Genomic DNA, 17,950 nt, shown 5'->3' with positions numbered 1-17,950 from the left:
GGCCTAGACTTGTTGAATGTTGATTTGATGCTTGATACTTCAATCTCTATACCTCTTTTATGGTTTTATTCTCTCTCTCTCTTCAGGTAAAATAAGAAGTCTCACAAGACCAGGTTAAAGTCCTATTTGAAATCACAAGCTTTTGGAACGCTGCTCCTTCATCAGGTGAAGTGGAGGTAGGTTCACAAACACAGCATACATATATATATATACATATATAGGAGAGACAGAATTGCAAGTTAATTGCAGATTGGAATGTGAAGAATGTTTGGAATGCGAGTCTTTACAGGTAAAGAAGTCTTTACAGGTACAAGCAGTGCAAGTGGAATGAGGGATAATCACAGGTTATTGAGGTGTGAATTGCCTAAAGTCAGTGTAGTTAGGATTCTGCAAACCAGGTCAGTATGGTGGGAGTTATATGTAATGTGACCCAAATCCGACATCCCGGTTGAGGCCGTCCTCATGTGTGCGGAACTTGGCTACCAATTTCTGCTCGGTGACTGCATTGTCATGTGTCTTGAAGTCTGCCTTGGAGAATGGTTTACCTGAAGATCAGAGGCTGAATGTCCTTGACTGCTGAAGTGTTCTCTGACTAGAAGGGAACACTCCTGCCTGCCAATTGTTGCGCTGTGTCCGTTCATCCATTGCCATAGCGTCTGCATGGTCTCGCCAATGTACTACACATCGGACATCCTTTCCTGCAGCATATGATCCGGCATGTCTTGCAGAGGTTGCCGTGTGGTGTCATGGTCGCTGTTCTCCTGAAGGCTAGGTAGTATGCTGTGAACAGTGGTCTGTTTGAGGTTAGGCGGTTGTTTGAAGGCAAGTAGTGGAGGTGTGGGGATGGCCTTGGCGAGATGTTTGTTGTCATCGATGACATGGTGAAGGCTCAGAGGGGAAGTGGGTACTCTGTCGTTCGTGTCCTGTGTTTAACTTCTGAGATCGGTGCGGTTTTTTCACTGTGGTTCGCCATATCCCCTTCTTACGAGGGTGTCTTTCAGCATCTGTAGGTGTCGTATTCCTCCTCATCCTGGCAGATCCTGTGTTTACGGAGGGCTTGTCCGTGGGGGATGGCTTCTTAAAGTGTTTAGAAGGAAGCTGCAGAAGTGAAGCATTGTGGGGTTATCCGTGGGCTTGCAGTAGAGTGAAGTGGTAAGATGTCCGTCCTTGATGGAGATGTGCGTGTCCAAGAGTGCAACCGATTCTGGAGGGTAGACCATGGTGAGTGATGGGTGAACTTGTTGATGTCATTGTGTAATCGTTTCATGATTCTTCGCCCTGAGGCCAAAGGAAGAAAATGTTGTTGATGTATCTAGTATATAGCCTCGGTTGAAGGTCCCATGCAGCAAAGAGGTCTTGCTCGAACCTGTGCATGAAGATGTTGGCTAATTGAGGTACAAACTTGGTCCCCATGGCTGTTCCGTGTGTCTGGATGAAGAACTGGTTGTCGAAGGTGAAGACGTTGTGGTCCAGGATGAAGCAGATGAGTTGTAGGATTGCATCTGGAGATTGGCTGTTGCCGGTGCTGTAACCCCCACCATTCTGCCTGGGTTTGCAGAATCCGACTAACAGTCCTGGCTTGAGACAATTCACTCCTCAATTACCTGTGATTATGCCTCACTCCACTCACACTGTATGTACCTGTAATGACTTGTTTACCTGAAGACTCGCATTCCAACCATTCTTCACATCTTGCAATTGTGTCCCTCCTATATATGCTGTGTTTGTGAACCTGCCTCCACTTCAACTGATGAAGGAGCAGCGCTCTGAAAGCTTGTGATTTCAAATAAATCTGTTGGACTTTAACCTGGTGTTGTGAGACTTCTTACTGTGCCCACCCCAGCCCAGCACTGGCATCTCCACTTTGGGTGCAATGCTACAAGAGGGCATTGGCACCCATGGACTTACAGATTTTGGTCCAGGGACAGGGGTGGATTTACAACTAGTGGAGCCCTATAATAACCTTCATTTCTGACCAACCGTCGCCCCCCCAACCCCATCACTCAAACACACACATACCAGCCCCCCACCCCAGAACATGAAGGCAGAAGCCATGTAAATATACCTGCTTATCACTGCTTCTTCACTTGCAAAAATATATCTGTCTGAACAATTGCCTTGCTGACATCCAAGCCTACCTATTGTCTGAATGATGGCATAGATGGTAATATTGTGACGTGAGTTTTAAGGCAAGCAAACATGGATTTGCTGACGCAAAACAAGATGGACAGCAGCTAAGGCATTAAGGCCAAATTGTTACAGAGAACCGATAACACAGGAATCTGGAAATGCGCTAATTGTTTTCAGTTTATTTTATCTGGACTTTTATGATCTACCAAGAAAATTTAAAATTATGTGGCTATGCATTTAAAAGAATCTTGATTGGTCAAGTTCTTTGTTAGAGCATGTTAACTGAATGTTATAAATGTCCTGTACAGCAAGCAAAAACATTATCCAGCAACATGTATTTAATAGATTCCTGCATTACAATTAGGATTTGTTCACAATGAGCAGGATCAAATATTGCAATCAACAATATTGCAATAACAACAATCAACAAGATACCTTGGCTGCCATTCACTGTCTTTCACAGGGTCTCATTCTGTTTCAAAAATAAAGTTGATTTCCTCTGATAAAATTTAAAAAATTATTGGCATAAGTACAAATGCTTCCACTGACTATAGTCATTTCAAACTTCAGTAGCAAAACTTAACTGATGCTAACAATTATGTAGCATTCAATAAATTTATATCAATCTTTTGTAGTGATTTGTTGATGGCATAATCTGAACAAGACACATTTGCAGAGGATTGCAATGCATGATTACCTCATCCCTGATGCAAGTGGGCCCGGCTCTCTGAGGGAGGGTGGATCATAGCGGCTCTAAGAAAGGTTGTGGGGAACAAAGGGAGGGAGCTGGATGATCAAACTCTACTGAAGACATCTCAAGCATGGTAGAAGGCAGGATATTGGTGAGGCTGGGAGAGCCAAGTTTAATCAGACGTAATATTTGGTTGAGAGTAATATTTGATTTTTTTTAAATGTATTGACATGTGTACCTGGGTACGGTGAAAAGTATTGTTCTGCAGTCCAGACAGATTGTTCCATACATGAAAAAACATAGGACATACATAAATACACAATATGAATACATAGACACAAGCATCGGGTGAAGCATATGGACTACTCAGTGGAGAAGATACGTGGAGAGATCAGTTCAGTCCATAAGAGGGTCATTCAGGAGTCTGGTAACAACAGGGAAGAAGCTGTTTTTGAACCTGTTAGTGCATTTTCTCATAATTTTGTTTCTCCTGCCCGATGGAAGAGAGAAAAGTTGATGACCAGCTCCTTAGTTTTGCTGATGTTGAGGGAGAGATTGTTGTTGTTACACCACACTACTAGGTTCTCTATCTCCTTCCTGTACTCTGACTCATTGTTCTTCAAGAATAGAGGGAAGTTCGTAACAGAGGGAGGGTTGTGAATTGTGTGCAGATTGAGGGTGATGGGGGCGGGTCATGGATGCTGGGGGCACCTTGATTCTGATGGTGGATAGCTCTACAATGACGTTGATCAAGAGTATTGGTGGGTGGCTCAAGAGTCACAGAAGGAGGCAGTTAGGGTGATGGATGTAGGGTTGAGTGTGATGGAGGGAAGATCAAAGGTGACTGAGGGAGGCTTGCAGGTCTGGGGATTCAATGTGGCAGGTGGGACGGCACGGTGGCGCAGTGATTAGCACTGCTGCCTCACAGTGCCAGGGATTCAATTCTGGCCTTGGGTGATGGTATGGAGTTTGCATGCTCTCCCTGTGTCTGCGTGGGGTTCCTCTGGATACTTTTTCTCTGAATGCTCTGGTTTTCTTCCAAGTTGCAGGTTAGGTGGATTGGCCATGCTAACTTTCCCCTTAATGTCTATAGATTATTGGGGCTTTAAGGATAGGGCAGTGGAGTGAGCTTAGGTAGAGTACTCTCTATCAGAGGGCGGTGCAGACTTAATGGGCCGGGTGGCCTCCTTCTGCTGAATAATACTGCTGGCTTGCAGGGAACTCAGTTGCCTGAGTGATTCACAGTGACCTTTGATCACCGTGTGTTGAGGTTGATGACGCCCTCATCAACCCCTCAACCCCCTCCCCCCCAACACACACACAATTGACTGGGCCCCTCAAGTGAAGCTAATTGGTTGACTATCACATTATTGCATATAGCATGGAAAAGAGAAGAGGGAAAGAATATTTGATAGAGTTGTTTAAATTCCTGAGGGATCTGGAGAGAGAGGGAAAGCTGTTCACAATGTTGGAAGGAGCAAGAACCAGAGGAATATAATTTCCTCTGCTTGAAGAGTGTGACAAAAGTTATTCAATTAAAAATTATCTCTAAGAAATATATTCGGAGAATGTTTCCTGCAGTTTTGTAGATGAATCCCCTTTGTCCCAGAGAGTAGTTGAGACAGAGGCTTTAGCACCAATCAAAGTAAGGATTCAATAAATATTTAAAGAACAGAAAGGCACTGGGCTATTGGAAGGAGGCAATGCAATGGGATTAGTTTTCAGCAGAGTGCCAGCTCAAGATTCAGTCTGCAATGGGAGGCCAATCCAATATGTCACTGCTGAAATTGAATGCTCTGGCCATATGGTTCCAAGTTTTGGAAAAAGCACTAGAATAGGTTCTCGTTCCATGAAACATCATCAAAACAGTGCTTCAAGGTAAAATTATTGTAATTTTGTTCGAAGCCTATTTCTGCTACCACGGTGTAAGGTAGCAGCAGGGATGGGCTTCCATGATCATTTAGTTACTGTATGGCAGAATGTTAGAAATGGTGGGGGGATTTTATGGAACCCAAGTGGGAAATGTGGCACAAGGGGGTGATTTAATTAGGCAGGATGCAAATCTTTGATTTCCCAACGGCAGGTTGAGATGCAGAGGTAAAACTTGAGGACTTCAAATTTCATTGCATCCATCCTGTGCACCCAGAAGTCACCACCAGGATGGTTGCCTTGTCCGCCTTGCACCTGGTCAATCCAGCCTCACTTACTGTGACTAACTGCACTTCAGGATCTCACTAGGCTCCTTCTCATCTACTGTGTGGAGCGTGAGGCCAGGAACTCCTCCTGTGCATCACCCCTCATGGACATTATATACCTGCCTGTCCTGCATCACTAAATGCAGAGTTAGTATCATGTCAAGTGTCACCTGTCTTCCTTGTTTGTCATTTCATGCATTTGTATCACACATACTGGCATCTCATTCACAAGTTATATACCAGTGCACACAAAAGTCAAACTTCCACACACTTTGGCCTCTATTGCCATGTGGCACTAGGGTTGATCACACACTTACTGTTGTGGCATAGCTGCTCACTCACATAAAAACATTATTGATGACTGCACGAAAGACTCCTGATGAAGGATGTAACATTGGCACGTACCCTGTGTCATGATATTCAGATAAACATCATGGTGCAAACACACATACACACTGATGGACAGATCAACGGACCAATCAACACACACGCAACATCACAGCCAATCGCAAGCAAGGGCACACGCACTATAAAACGGGGAACACCACAGTTCCCGCTCATTCCAGCAGGAGACAGCTCAGGGCACAGAGCTCACAGCAAGCCACTCAGACATTCACCATGTGCTGAGTGCCTCTCCAAGATAGTGTTAGGGCTGGGTCCACAGGTTAAAGGATAATGAACGAACCACAGTAACAAGTTTACAGATGTTGTTATTGATAGTAATAAAACAGAGTTGTACCATCTGCAACCGTGTTGGTTCGTCTGTGTAGCAGAGCACCCAATACGACATAGTACCAGGTTTGGAACCCAGCAACTGTGAGACCTACCTACACATCTTCAGGAATCTGCCACCCTGCGCATGGACACCATCAGCCCGCCGCAGCCGCTCCAAATCGCTGGAAACCTCGGCGTCAACTGGAAGCTGTTTAAACAGCGCTTCCAGCTCTTCATAGAAGCCACAGAAAGGGAGAATGCTTCGGGCACCAGGAAAATCGCCCTCGTCCTCTCCACGGCAGGGCAACACGCCATCCACATCTACAACTCCCTGGTGTTCGCAGAAGGTGAGGAGAAGACGAAGTACAAGAAGGTCCTTCTCAAACTCGAGCAACACTTCAGCGTCGAGGTAAATGAGAGCTTCGAGAGGTACCTCTTCCAGCAGCGCCTGCAGGGTAAGGATGAGCCTTTTCAATCTTTCCTAACACACCTCCGTATCCTCGCGCAGTGCTGCAGTTGTGAGGCCACCTCCGATTCCATGATTCGGGACAAGATAGTTTTTGGGGTCACCTCGGGCACCAGCAGCTCCTCAAAATTAAAAGCCTCACCATAACCACCGCCATCGAAGCCTGCGTCCTCCATGAAAACGCGACCAGCCGCTACTCCCAATTCCAGGCGGCCGAATCGGCATGGAAGGGTCCTACGTGGCAGAATCAGCAAGGCAGGGGTCCTACGAGGTCGAGCGGGTCCAGGCGATCGAATTCCTCCCGGCCCGCGGCCCGGACGAGGGCGGCCATTTTGCGCGCTTTCCGCGGCCTCTCGCGCTTGTACGCGCCAAAAGAGACGTCAACGCAGAGGGATGTGATGCGCAGGCGTGCTCTACGCAGGACCGAACTGCGCATGCGCGATGGGGCAACGAACGCCATGACGTCACGACGTGCGGCAACTGTGGATCCACACATTTAAAGCGCCAATGTCCAGCAAAGAACCGACAATGCCTCCGCTGTGGCAAGATGGGCCACTACGCTGCCTGCTGTCGAGCAGCTCAACCTGCCAATGCTCCCCAATTCCGCCAGCCTCGCAGGGACGTGCGGACCATTCAGCCTCTACACACCGAGTCATACCCTGACGATGTACAGACCGGTGATACCGACGACCGGGAAGCCTTCCATGTTGCGGTCATTGAGAGGAACTGGATGTCCCCAAGCAGGACCCACCAGCCGATGCCAGTGAACAGTGTCAATCCGGGTGATGAATGTGTGCCACCCTAACGGTCAACCTATCACCAATCACATTCCGTTGAGACACTGGTGCCTCCGCCAACCTAATAGCATGGTCAGCCTTCTACACCTTGAAGGTCAGATCACCGATTCGGCCATCCCGTTGTAAGATGGTCGACTACAACGGAAACGTTATCCCGGCCATGGGATCCTGCCAGCTCGAGGTCACACACAATGCATACACAGCATCACTGTCCTTTGAGATAGTTGGATCATCGAAGGACTCCCTGCTAGGCACACAGGCGTGCAAGGTTCTCCACCTTGTTCAGCGGGTACACGCTCTGTCTCCAGAAGGCACGTCCGACTTCCCGGATGCAGAATTTAGGGCACAGCTCCACTCGCTCCTCGCCCACAACCAGGAGGCATTTGAGGGCATGGGCACGCTGCCCTACACTTACAGAATACGGCTCAAGCCGGACGCCACCCCGGTCATTCACGCACCTCGTAGAGTCCCAGCACCACTCAAAAACTGCCTCAAGCAGCAGCTGCAGGATCTCCAGGACCAAGGAGTGCTATCCCGGGTCACAGAGCCCACGCCATGGGTCAGCTCCATGGTGTGCGTTAAAAAGCCCTCCGGTTCTGCATCGACCCGAAAGACCTGAACAACAACATCATGAGGGAACACTACCCCATACCCAAACGGGAAGAGATCACGAGCGAAATGGCCCGGCTTAAATTTTTTACAAAGCTTAATGCCTCAAAGGGTTTTTGGCAGATTCAACTGGATCAGTCCAGCAGGAAGCTGTGCACCTTCAACACTCCCTTTGGCAGGTACTGCTACAACAGAATGCCATTTGGCATCATCTTAGCATCCGAGGTATTTCATAGAATGATGGAACAGATGATGGAGGGCATCGAAGGGGTGCGCGTCTATGTTGATGATGTCATCATCTGGTCCACCACACCACAGGAGCACATCAATCGTCTCCAGCGTGTCTTTGCTCGGATACGAGAACACGGCCTGCGCCTCAACCGAGCCAAGTGTTCTTTTGGCCAAACTGAGCTAAAGTTTCTGGGGGACCACATATCCCGGTCAGGAGTGCGTCCGGATGCAGACAAAGTGAGCGCCATTACAGCCATGCCACAGCCAGCAGACAAGAAGGCAGTGCTACGCTTTCTCGGGATGGTCAACTTCCTGGGGAAGTTCATTCCCAACCTTGCCTCCCACACAACGGCTTTTCGCCCCCTAGTGAAGAAGACCACGGAGTTCCAGTGGCTGCCCGCACACCAGAAGGAATGGGAGGAGCTCAAGATTAAGCTCACCACAGCCCTGATATTGGCGTTCTTCGACACCTCTCGAGAGACGAAGATCTCGACTGATGCCAGCCAGTCCGGCATTGGGGCGGTACTCCTGCAACGGGACGACACTGCATCATGGGCCCCGGTCGCCTATGCCTCGTGGGCCATGACCCCCATAGAACAGCGTATGCGCAGATCGAGAAGGAGTGCCTGGGTTTGTTAACCGGCATAGATAAGTTCCACGACTACGTGTATGGTCTCCCTCAGTTCACCGTGGAAACCGACCATCGCCCCCTGGTCAGCATCATACAAAAGGACCTGAATGAGATGACCCCTCGCCTCCAGCGCATTCTGCTCAAGCTCCGGAGGTACGACTTCCAACTGGTCTACACCCCGGGAAAGGACCTCATCATCACGGATGCCCTGTCCAGAGCAGTGAGCACACCGCCCGACTCGGAGGGGTTCGTATGTCAGGTCGAAGCGCATGTGGCCTTCACATTGGCCAATCTGCCAGCGGAAAAGGGTGTTCATGTCGTCAAGCGGCTCCTCTGCAAGGCTGCTGATGCCGGATCTGACTTCTGTTTAGCCCTGCTGGCATATCGCTCGGCCCCACTAGCCACTGGTCTCTCACCAGCCCAGCTGTTGATGGACTTCAGTAAGGCCTTTGACAAGGTCCCTCATGGTAGACTAGTACAAAAGGTGAAGTCACACGGGATCAGGGGTGAGCTGGCAAGGTGGATACAGAACAGGCTAGGCCATAGAAGGCAGAGAGTAGCAATGGAAGGATGCTTTTCTAATTGGAGGGCTGTGACCAGTGGTGTTCCACAGGGATCAGTGCTGGGACCTTTGCTCTTTGTAGTATATATAAATGATTTGGAGGAAAATGTAACTGGTCTGATTAGTAAGTTTGCAGACGACACAAAGGTTGGTGGAATTGCGGATAGCGATGAGGACTGTCAGAGGATACAGCAGGATTTAGATTGTTTGGAGACTTGGGCAGAGAGATGGCAGATGGATTTTAATCCGGACAAATGTGAGGTAATGCATTTTGGAAGGTCTAATGCAGGTAGGGAATATACAGTGAATGGTAGAACCCTCAAGAGTATTGAAAGTCAAAGAGATCTAGGAGTACAGGTACACAGGTCATTGAAAGGGGCAACACAGGTCGAGAAGGTAGTCAAGAAGGCATACGGCATGCTTGCCTTCATTGGCCGGGGCATTGAGTATAAGAATTGGCAAGTCATGTTGCAGCTGTATAGAACCTTAGTTAGGCCACACTTGGAGTATAGTGTTCAATTCTGGTCGCCACACTACCAGAAGGATGTGGAGGCTTTAGAGAGGGTGCAGAAGAGATTTACCAGAATGTTGCCTGGTATGGAGGGCATTAGCTATGAGGAGCGGTTGAATAAACTCGGTTTGTTCTCACTGGAACGAAGGAGGTTGAGGGGAGACCTGATAGAGGTATACAAAATTATGAGGGGCATAGACAGAGTGGATAGTCAGAGGCTTTTCCCAGGGTAGAGGGGTCAATTACTAGGGGGCATAGGTTTAAGGTGAGAGGGGCAAGGTTTAGAGTAGATGTACGAGGCAAGTTTTTTACGCAGAGGGTAGTGGGTGCCTGGAACTCGCTACCGGAGGAGGTGGTGGAAGCAGGGACGATAGTGACATTTAAGGGGCATCTTGACAAATACATGAATAGGATGGGAATAGAGGGATACGGACCCAGGAAGTGTAGAAGATTGTAGTTTAGTCGGGCAGCATGGTCGGCACGGGCTTGGAGGGCCAAAGGGCCTGTTCCTGTGCTGTACATTTCTTTGTTCTTTTTTCTTGTTCTTTGGGTCACGCCCTCAGGACCACTGTGCCATCCATTCTTGTTCCTACACCCGACTATGCTCCAGTACTGCAAAGGATGCGACAGCAGCGTGCTCAGCAGAAGGTGGCACATGACACTCGGGCAACAGATCTTCCTTCCTTGGCGCCTGGAGACAACGTCCGCATCCACCTACCAGAGGGTGGCTGGAAGGTATCTGCCGAAGTTCTCCGACGCGTGGGTCCCCGCTCGTTCCTGGTTCGCATGCCTGATGGCTCCATTCGCCGTCGCAATCACCGGGCTCTTCGCCTACTTCCACGCTCGCTACGTGATCATACACCGGTGCCAAACCCTCCTGTTGTTCCTGATGTCGACTTTGTAGAGCTTCCTGCTACCATGCCCATTGCTCTGTCGCCTGTGGCCAGGCCCATTCCTCAGCCGGTGGATCCAGACCCACCCTTGAGGCGGTCAACCCGAATTCGTCGCCCACCTACTAGACTGGACTTATGAGCCTGTTTGAACATTGGACTCACTAAAGTTTTATGCCACAATGTTAATATGTTTCTCTTTTTGTCGTTACAGGAGTTCGTTTTAATGCTTGATGTTTACACTTGTTTTGTTTATAGTACAACTTTGTTGCTATGTTGCACCTGACACCTTCCTATGTATATAGTTTAGCCTCATGTACATGGTGTAGATATTGCACACACACATTCAGCTGCGCTCAGTTCACATCTATATTTATTAACACATAGGCACATATTTTTGTAAAAAAGGGGGGGATGTCATGATATTCAGATAAACATCATGGTGCAAACACACATACACACTGATGGACAGATCAACGGACCAATCAACACACACGCAACATCACAGCCAATCACAAGCAAGGGCACACGCACTATAAAACGGGGAACACCACAGTTCCCGCTCATTCCAGCAGGAGACAGCTCAGGGCACAGAGCTCACAGCAAGCCACTCAGACATTCACCATGTGCTGAGTGCCTCTCCAAGATAGTGTTAGGGCTGGGTCCACAGGTTAAAGGGTAATGAACGAACCACAGTAACAAGTTTACAGATGCTGTTATTGATAGTAATAAAACAGAGTTGTACCATCTGCAACCGTGTTGGTTCGTCTGTGTAGCAGAGCACCCAACACGACACCCTGGTAAATCAGAACAGGTAATTGACCCAATTCTTGCACTGGAGCTGCATAACCTCGCTACCATCTCTGTCCAGGTTGCTTGTTCTGGTGGGAAGGCCTTCTGGTGTTATCATGATAGAGTGCCTTCCTCCTTGATGGAAAATCGGAGAATATGCAGGGAGGCATTGCTGAGCCATGGCGCGAGTCTGACTCGGTGATGCATCTCTCTGATGAATTTGGTAATCGGCAGCAGTGTTTCTCCTCCCTGTGTAAGTATAATATTGTCAGCTGAAGATGAGTTTCACCAATGAAATGCTTCCCCAACACAAAATCACACGTGTTTCCATGCACAATGCTGGCGTTTAAAATTTTCATTATAATTGTGTGGGAAACAGCAACAAGAGAGAAAGCAGAAGTGGCGTGCAGCTCCAGCTACCACATTGGGAATGATATGCTGTTAACAAAATAAGAAGTCTTACAACACCAGGTTAAAGTTCAACAGGTTTGTTTCAAGTTACTAGCTTTCGGAGCACAGCTCCTTCCTCAGGTGAATGAAGAGGTAGGTTCCAGAAACATTTATATAGACAAAGTCAAAGATGCAAGACGATACTTTGAGTGCGAGCATTTGCAGGTAATTAAATCTTTACAGATGTAGAGATAGGGGTAACCCCAGGTTAAAGAGGTGTGAATTGTCTCAAGCCAGGACAGTTGGTAGGATTTCGCAAGCCCAGGCCAGATGGCGGGGGTGAATGTAATGCAACATGAATCCAAGGTCATCGCCTTGGCGATGTCGGCCTTGATACGGTTGAAGGCCTGGTGAGCCTCGGCCGTCAGTGGGAAAGCGGTGGATTGAATGAGTGGGTGGGCCTTGTCCGCATAGTTTGGGACCCACTGGGCGTAATACGAAAAGAACCCCAGGCATCGTTTGAGGGCCTTGGGGCAGTGGAGGAGAGGGAGTTCTATGAGGGGGTGCATGCGATCGGGGTCGGGCCCTAGAACTCTGTTCTGAACCACATAGCCGAGGATGGCTAATCGGTTTGTGCTGAACACACACTTCTCCTTGTTGTAAGTAAGGTTGAGGAGTGTGGAGGTGTGGAGAAATTTAGAAAGGTTAGCGTCGTGGTCCTGCTGGTCGGGGCCGCAGATGGTGACGTTGTCCAGGTACGGTCAACCATTCGGTCCATCTCCCATTGGAAGACCGAGACCCCGTTGGTGACGCCGAAGGGAACCCTAAGGAAATGGTAAAGGCGGCCGCCTGCTTCAAACGCAGTGTATGGGCGGTCCGCCTTACGGATGGGGAGCTGGTGGTAGGCAGATTTCAGGTCCACTGTCGAGAAGACCCAGTACTATGCAATCTGATTGACCCTGTCAAATATGCGTGGGAGGGAGTACGCGCCGAGCTGCGTGTACCGATTGATGGTCTGACTGTAGTCAACGACCATCCTGTTTTTCACCACTACCACTTGGGCTCTCCAGGGGCTGTTGCTGGCCTCGATGATACCTTCCCGCAGCAGCCGCTGGACCTCAGACCTGATGAAGGTCCTGTCCTGGGCGCTGTACCGTCTGCTCCTGGTGGCGACGGGTTTGCAATCCGGGGTGAGGTTTTCAAACAGGGAAGGCGGGTCGACCTTAAGGGTCGCAAGGCCGCAAACAGTAAGGGGAGGTAGGGGCCCGCCAGATTTCAGGGTTAGGCTCTGGAGGTTGCACTGGAAGTCCAGGCCGAGTAGCAAGGCAGCGCAGAGGTTGTGGAGGACATAGAGCCGGAAGCCGCTGAACTCTACGCCCTGGACGGTAAGGGTGGCGATGCAGTACCCCCGGATTGCCATGGAGTGGGATCCGGAGGCCAGGGAGATTCTTTGGTTAGCGGGGTGTACCGTGAGGGAGCAGTGCCTTACCGTACCGGGGTGGATGAAGCTCTCAGTGGTCCCGGAGTTCAGAAGGCAGGATATCTTGTGCCCGTCGATCTTCACCTTTGTCGAAGCGGTCGCGAGGTTATGCGGTCGAGACTGATCGATCGTGACTGAGGTGAGACGCGGCTGGTCATCGGTGGTTGCAGGCGATGAGGTGCCCGACGGGCAGGGGTCCTGAGGCGGTTAAGATGGCTGCGCCCACGGGCCACATGTGTCCTGGGTTAGGCAAAATGGCGGTGCCCATTGGTTGTGAGGCAAGCAAGATGGCAGCGCCCATTGGTTCTGAGGCAAGCAAGGTGGCGGCACCCACGGGCCGCACGTGTTGTGAGTGGAGCAAGATGGCGGCGGCCAGGGGGCGCAGGTGGTCTGAGGAGAGGAAGATGGCAGCACCCACTGGCCGCACATGGGGGGTGCCGGGACAATAGCGGCGATTGAGCGGGCCTGGTACACTGCAGCAAAATGTCCCTTCTTGCCACAGGCCTTGCAGAGCGTGCTCCGCACCGGGCAGCGCTGCCGGGGGTGTTTTATCTGTCCGCAGAAGTAGCACTTGGGTCCCCCGGGGTTGGTTGGCTTCCGCGCGGCGCAGGTGTGGGGCTGGCTGAGGGGGTCCACGATGGGGTGGCCGCTGGCAGGGTCCATGATGCACAGGTGGGGTGGGCCGTGCGGTCGGGGGCATAAGCCTGTATGTTGCGTGAGGCGACCGTGAGCGAGAGCGCTAATTTCTTGGTCGCCGCGAGGTAAAGCGTGGCCCCTTCTAAGAGGTGCTGGCGGATGTAGTCAGACCCTATGCCTGGAACGAACGTGTCTCTCATTAGCAGGTTTGAATGTTCAGTGGCCGAAATGGCCTGGCAGTCACAGTCTCTCACCAGGGTGAGAAGGGCACGCCAGAAATCTTCCACAGACTCACCGGGAAGTTGGTGCCGCGTGGATAGGAGGTGCCTGGCGTAGATCTTGTTGGACTGCTAAGCGTAGTTCTCCTTCAGTAGCGCCATGGTGTCTGCGTAGATAGGCATGTCCTGGACGAGGGGAAATACATTAGAGCTCAGCCACATGTACAGAATCTGGAGCTTCTGTGCTTCTGAGATTGAGTCTGGCGCAGACCCAATGTATGCTTCAAAGCAAGCTAGCCAATGTTAGAAGTCCTTTTTGGCGTTGTCTGCTTGAGGATGCAGCTGCAGGCGATCCGGCTTGATGCGGAGGTCCATCTCTGAAAAATCTCTGTGTAATAAATTGATGCACTATCAATTACGACGAGACAAGAGTAGAAAGTAACCGAGGCTTTATTACACAGAGATGTGTGGCCTCCTACAGCAGCTTACGAAATGGCTGCTGTTCGGAGAGCACTCACATTTATACTCTGCCTACTGGGCGAAGCCAGCAGGCAGGGATCTACCCCCCATACCTGTAGTACAGGGGCCTTACCGTAATACCCCGATATACAATATAATACAACAGTGGTGACTGCCACACAAGTTTTGTGTCATTTGCTGCTATGTGACTCCAGGCATTGCATAACATAAATTAGGAATTGCAATGAGAATAATATATGGCAGACAGATTCACTTGTTCGACTTGGATGCAAAGGAACTGAGGGGAACGGGAAGAGTGAGGGAGACGATAGGCAAAGAAAAGGGAGAAAGGGACATGCCAGAAAAAAGCAGCAGTAGCAAAACCTTTGGACTGGGGAAAAGGCACCTTGCAAGGATTAATTAGGGGTGAGGGTGAAAGAATGCGAGGTTAAACTGGCGAACAAACCTTGACCTTGGTCAACTTGAATGGCAGGGCGGAAGGATAACTTGATTTGAATTTACAGAGAGAATGAAAAGGATGCCAGTTTGAATTGGGGAGGTTGTAGTATGCAAGGATAAGGTGGATTTTCATTTTAATATTTTTCTGGAGACCACTGCCTTTTCAGGTGCAGCAAAAGAACTACTACCACTTCTCTATTTATACCTGGCATCCAAAATGAACAATCCTTAACATATGACTGGACTGGATCAGTATTCTCAGTGAGAAGATGAGAGTTTATTTTCAGTTCCTTCGATAGCTCAGTTGGTAGAGCGGAGGACTGTAGTGGTTATTGGCAAGAAATCCTTAGGTCGCTGGTTCAATTCCGGCTCGAAGGACATTTTACTTTATAATTTCAGTTTTTGGCTATTTTCTATTAATAACCATGTAAAAAAGCAGACATTCCTGACCGGTAAATCTCACATTCCTAGTCCTAGAATAATTGGACTTTATGGTTGAGGGACACTTGAAGGTAGCTTGTGTGGGGACCACGATGGATTAGGGAGTTTGATGCGTCTGCAGGTAGCCTGAAGATTGCAAGTGGAGGTGTGAGCTGTAAGTTTTAAAGAGCTTTCCTGATCCCCAGGATACTTACTCTTTTATCCGTGTTGCTGCTGCTCAATAATTGTATATTAATTGTGTTGACTTGTATTCAGGTTGTTGACACATTAAATGGTGATTCATTGTGTTCCTATATAAAGGAGTGAACCGATCTGTGGTTGTTGGGTAAACTTTGGAGGTGCATGTTTACAGAGAGTCATTCAGTCGAGGAGGAAAGTGGATCTTTGTAAACAAATCTTATAGAACTAAAAATTGAACCGTTATACAATAGATATTTTGCACATATTTAGATACCTTATTTTGCCATTTATTTTTCATTCTGTTGCGAAAACCATTGACCATGATGTACTGAGATTGGGAAATCTTGGGACTGGGGAAATACCAGGATTAAATGAAGGAAGGAATCGTTAGCCTGGCAGAAAATATATCCCAGAAACTTTAAGCAACCCTGTTAGCTCACTTCCAGCACGCAAGCAGCAATTCCAGGCTTAATTATCGAGGAATGTTTGAGCTGGGCAAGTGCTCTCTAGACAGCATAATTAAAATTACAAAACAAAAAATACATTTGACTTACGAAGTACGCCACTTGTCTTGAGGTAATGTAAAATTAAATAAAAACACAAAATACAGGACAATCTCAGCAATCTGACAGCATCTGTTAAGGGGGTCTGGGTGACTCTGTCAAAGAACTTTGTCAACATTATCATGTCTGTTGTCTCTGATGTGTATTTATCATAAATGAGAACTGATGATTTATGGTGTGCTATTTTTGAAGCAACACTTTTCTGTCTTACAAATTTTTGCTATGCATGTGAGCCCACGCGCCTTGGAATATTTACTTTTTAGGTGCTGCGCTCTGTTTATAACGTGCATTGTTTATTATGGTTGACAATATCATCCTGAAATAGATAATGTATTTCCACATAGTGAGGAATTAATTCAATATTCGATACTTAAAGTCCAAGGAAGAGCAGAACAAAAATTACGCAATACTTCGGTGTAATTAACAAAAATGCGAGTCAGGCAGGAGTCGAACCTGCAATCTTCTGATCCGTAGTCAGACGCGTTATCCATTGCGCCACTGACCCGACAGATTTAACTATTCCGCTATTTTACTATAGTAGCGGCACAATGAACATAAATCAGTTGGTGTCCAATTACAGCATTCAGCCATTCAGAGGCTGGTCATCGTTCTCTGCCTGTTTGCTGACTCCCAGGGGAGCTAACCGACTGACTCAGCGCTGCTTAACTCAGGAGAAGCAAGTTTACGGTCAAGAGTTCCCAGTGGAATATGCAGACTCCAGACTAATGCCGGAGTAACAGGCTGTGTGTGTGTATGCAGACTAATGCCGGAGTAACAGGCTGTGTGTGTGTGTGCAGACTAATGCCGGAGTAACAGGCTGTGTGTGTGTGTGTGTGCAGACTAATGACGGAGTAACAGGCTGTGTGTGTGTGTGTATGCAGGCTAATCCCGGAGTAACAGGCTGTGTGTGTGTATGCAGACTAATGCCGGAGTAACAGGCTGTGTGTGTGTGTGTGCAGACTAATGCCGGAGTAACAGGCTGGGTGTGTGTGTGCAGACTAATGCCGGAGTAACAGGCTGTGTGTGTGTGTATGCAGGCTAATCCCGGAGTAACAGGCTGTGTGTGTGTATGCAGACTAATGACGGAGTAACAGGCTGTATGTGTGTGTATGCAGGCTAATCCCGGAGTAACAGGCTGTGTGTGTGTATGCAGACTAATGCCGGAGTAACAGGCTGTGTGTGTGTGCAGACTAATGCCGGAGTAACAGGCTGTGTGTGTGTGTATGCAGGCTAAGCCCGGAGTAACAGGCTGTGTGTGTGTGCAGACTAATGCCGGAGTAACAGGCTGTGTGTGTATGCAGGCTAATCCCGGAGTAACAGGCTGTGTGTGTGTGCAGACTAATATCGGAGTAACAGGCTGTGTGTGTGTATGCAGGCTAATCCCGGAGTAACAGGCTGTGTGTGTGTATGCAGACTAATGCCGGAGTAACAGGCTGTGTGTGTGTGTATGCAGGCTAATCCCGGAGTAACAGGCTGTGTGTGTGTATGCAGACTAATGCCGGAGTAACAGGCTGTGTGTGTGTATGCAGACTAATCCCGGAGTAACAGGCTGTGTGTGTGTGCAGACTAATGCCGGAGTAACAGCCTGTGTGTGTGTGTATGCAGGCTAATCCCGGAGTAACAGGCTGTGTGTGTGTATGCAGACTAATGCCGGAGTAACAGGCTGTGTGTGTGTGCAGACTAATGCCGGAGTAACAGGCTGTGTGTGTGTGTATGCAGGCTAATCCCGGAGTAACAGGCTGTGTGTGTGTGTGCAGACTAATGACGGAGTAACAGGTTGTGTGTGTGTGTGCAGACTAATGACGGAGTAACAGGCTGTGTGTGTGTGTGTATGCAGACTAATGACGGAGTAACAGGCTGTGTGTGTGTGTGCGTGTGCAGACTAATGACGGAGTAACAGCCTGT

At 48.8% G+C, this 17,950-nt stretch overlaps 2 non-coding genes across 2 annotated transcripts; one reads left to right on the top strand and one right to left on the bottom strand.

Annotated features, from left to right (window-relative positions):
• The first annotated feature begins 15,150 nt into the window (after nucleotides 1-15,150).
• trnay-gua (transfer RNA tyrosine (anticodon GUA)) lies at nucleotides 15,151-15,239 on the top strand. The gene is given in 2 exon segments: nucleotides 15,151-15,187; nucleotides 15,204-15,239. It is a non-coding gene; the product is annotated as a tRNA-Tyr (tRNA).
• Nucleotides 15,240-16,477: 1,238 nt separating this feature from the next.
• trnar-acg (transfer RNA arginine (anticodon ACG)) lies at nucleotides 16,478-16,550 on the bottom strand. The gene has a single exon. It is a non-coding gene; the product is annotated as a tRNA-Arg (tRNA).
• Nucleotides 16,551-17,950: the final 1,400 nt, after the last annotated feature.

Source organism: Scyliorhinus torazame, chromosome 11 (assembly GCF_047496885.1).
Source record: "Scyliorhinus torazame isolate Kashiwa2021f chromosome 11, sScyTor2.1, whole genome shotgun sequence".
Lineage (NCBI taxonomy): Eukaryota > Metazoa > Chordata > Chondrichthyes > Carcharhiniformes > Scyliorhinidae > Scyliorhinus > Scyliorhinus torazame.
This window is presented reverse-complemented; position numbering and strand designations above follow the sequence as displayed.